This window comes from Aulostomus chinensis, chromosome 1 (genome assembly GCF_037954235.1).
Source record: "Aulostomus chinensis isolate RoL2024-O1b breed Wild chromosome 1, RoL_Achi_v1.0, whole genome shotgun sequence".
NCBI classification, from domain to species: domain Eukaryota; kingdom Metazoa; phylum Chordata; class Actinopteri; order Syngnathiformes; family Aulostomidae; genus Aulostomus; species Aulostomus chinensis.
The window spans coordinates 18,251,076-18,253,880 of record NC_141320.1 but is presented as its reverse complement, the minus strand read 5'-3'; the positions used below and the strand labels follow the sequence as shown (position 1 = coordinate 18,253,880).

Sequence of the window (2,805 nt, the reverse complement as noted above, 5' to 3'; positions counted from 1 at the left end):
GTCCTGCGAGTCCGCTGGGGTTGGGCCTTCTGCTTCTCGTTCCCGGTCGAGGCGAGACTGGAGGCGAGCGAATGTCCTTTTCTGCCTCTCCTTGCTCTTCTGATGTTGAGATAGTTGGGCTGTCCCAACGAAGGAGGTGACCTTGTCCAAGATGGCGGGTGGCAAAAATGGCGATAACTCTTGATTAAGGTGATCTAGCTTGGTCTTTAGTCCCTCGATGGTGAAATGGACCTGTCTCACTCTCTCGTTGAGAAGCTGATTTTGTGCCCGTTCCAAAATCTTGCTGGCCCTGTGGCCCCTCACGGTGGATCCTAGTAGTAGGCTAGTGGGAATGAGGTTGTGTTGGCGGCATCGGAGGTTGGAACGTAGATGGTTCCTGTAGTCTGCGATTTTCCTTGCAGTCCTTTCGCATTCCCGCACCACACTAAGGATGTCCTTCCCATAGTGTTCGGCAAGATGTCTGTGTAGGTTCTCATTCATCCAGGTCATCGTAGATCGAAGCGAAGTAAAATCTGGTCAACTGGACGTAACTGAGCCTGTGATCTCAAAGGCTCTGTGATCTCTGTCATTTCACTGTGATGTCAGCCCTCACAGTCTGAAGGCGTGTTCACATCAATCGTGACACAAATTTTCGTGCAACAAGTTCACATGTAAAGTCCATGTAGAGAGCTGAACTGGTGTGTGTACTCGCCGGCAACGTGAGTGACGCGTATTCATGCATTTGAAAGTATTCAACTTTTGTGACAAATTCTCATGACAAGGAGTCCAGAGAGCCTGTCAGCGTTGAGATTCCCCTGGCGTCAGGGAAGTCATGTCAACGGTCCTGGAGCCTGGAGTTGGTGTTGGACCTTGATATCCTGGCACCGATCCTCACAAACAGGTCATCGAACAGGAACCTCGTCAGCCTGAAGTAGCGCTGGAAACGGCCGTCGTCCAGGCGCAGTTCTTGGAGAAAGAGAGTTAAGAAGTTTAGAGGTCCAAGAAGCTTCTTCAGTTCAAAACTTGCCTTTAACCTTCAGTCTAACGCTGTTCCAGCATTGGATGAAAGAGACTGGTGCTCTCATCTTCTTCAACATTGACTTGTTCTATCAGGACAAGAGAATCTGAGCTTGGATGTCATTTAGAAGTCAAAGGCTTGTTAAACTGGTCAACATCAGCTGGTGTTCACTCTGATGATGTAGCGATGGTCTGGATTCTTCCTTCTGGAGCACCAAGCTGCTGGGAAGAAGCCTGATGATGTCAGAGTTGTGTTCAGTGGCTCCTGCTGGGTCCATTTCTGACAAATGGGCTCCAAAGAGTTCAGCTGTTTCAAAGGTCAGGGTTGCTGTTAGCAGACGAGGTGGCCGAGTGGTTAAGGCGATGGACTGCTAATCCATTGTGCTCTGCACGCGTGGGTTCGAATCCCATCCTCGTCGCAAGTGTCTCTAGTTTCTGCTCCTAGATTATGGAAAGACTCTGAACTGTGAGGCTTTTAACTGACACAGATACCAGTTGAGTCAACTTCCCTTTCACAACCTGACCAAAACAACTCTGACACCCAGAGCTCACATGTGTCAATCACCTCTGGAGAAGGTCCCGCCCCCTTAGAGCCATAAAGCCTCCCATCAGTGAAGAAAACTGAAGACACCTCTTGGATGAGAGCTGAAGCGTCTTCTAGAAACCTGAAACAGTCCACTTGGAACGTTTAAATCATTCTACAATCCTACAGTTTCACTGAGCTTTTGTCCAAAGCCATGTTCATGTATCACATGTATATAATATATATGTGACACTCTTTCATCTACTCATTAACAAAAATGCAGTCTAATACCAGTAAATTTGTGCAGAAGAAAACGTTGTTTGTGCTGCTTCTTTATTCATTTATTTAGTTTAGTTAGTATTTTTTAATGTGTTTTCTTTCAAGTCACATTTTGTCCATTAACTTCATAATCAGAGTCGCCATCTCATCACATGACTAAAGTCTGGGTTCTGTATTGGTGGTAAAATATCCTTCCATGCCCCTCACTAGTTTGCACACAGAAAAGCATATTTTACTGGTTTCAGACCTCTTAGCTTGTTCTCTCTCTTAAACCAGCTGAGGCAGCTTTCATTGTGTGATTCATTTTAAAATATAAATATGGAACAGAACCATTGGAATAAGATGTCAGGACATTTGAAGGAATGTCAATCTCCTGTTGAAATGTTGCAGTGTGCAGCTGAGGCTCTCTGGCAGTGGCACCAGGAGCCACAATGGCAGAACCTGGACCCTCCTGGAGGAGAACCACAGGTGAGGGCCTTCTTGGCTCCAGATTGATGGAAATAAAGTGTCTGAGGCTGTTAGCAGCCATGAAGTTGATCTGGTTGGCACTGGTATTTGTTCTTGCTGCAGCTCAGGAGTGATTCAGGAGAAGAGTTTCAGAACAGCCAAGGTTGGGGACTGGAATTCTAAAATGTCCCCTGGAACCAGACAACCTGGGGAGGTAAAACCTCACATCATAGCCACTCAGATGCAGCAGCAGCAGAAAGAAGCTGTCATCCACCCTGACAGTCAGAGCATCAAGTCAAGAAAACATCACCATCTTGTAGTTCCAAACCTCCACCTGTCAGATTCAGCTACTTCTTATTGTGGGACTTTAAACTTGAACACCATGGAATTTGGACAAGGAGTTTTCCTTCCAGTCCAAACATCATCGTCCAGCCTCCAACCAGAGGTCCATCAGTTATCATGGAGCCACAGGTGGAGTCTGGATTCTTTTCTAGAATGAGACGGCAATGACAGTCCTGCCAAGTGACATCACTGACATGAATGGATGACTTCAGTCATGT

At 46.6% G+C, this 2,805-nt stretch overlaps 1 non-coding gene across 1 annotated transcript; it reads left to right on the top strand.

The window, feature by feature from the left end:
• Positions 1–1,333: 1,333 nt before the first annotated feature.
• On the top strand, positions 1,334–1,415 carry trnas-gcu (transfer RNA serine (anticodon GCU)). The gene has a single exon. It is a non-coding gene; the product is annotated as a tRNA-Ser (tRNA).
• Positions 1,416–2,805: the final 1,390 nt, after the last annotated feature.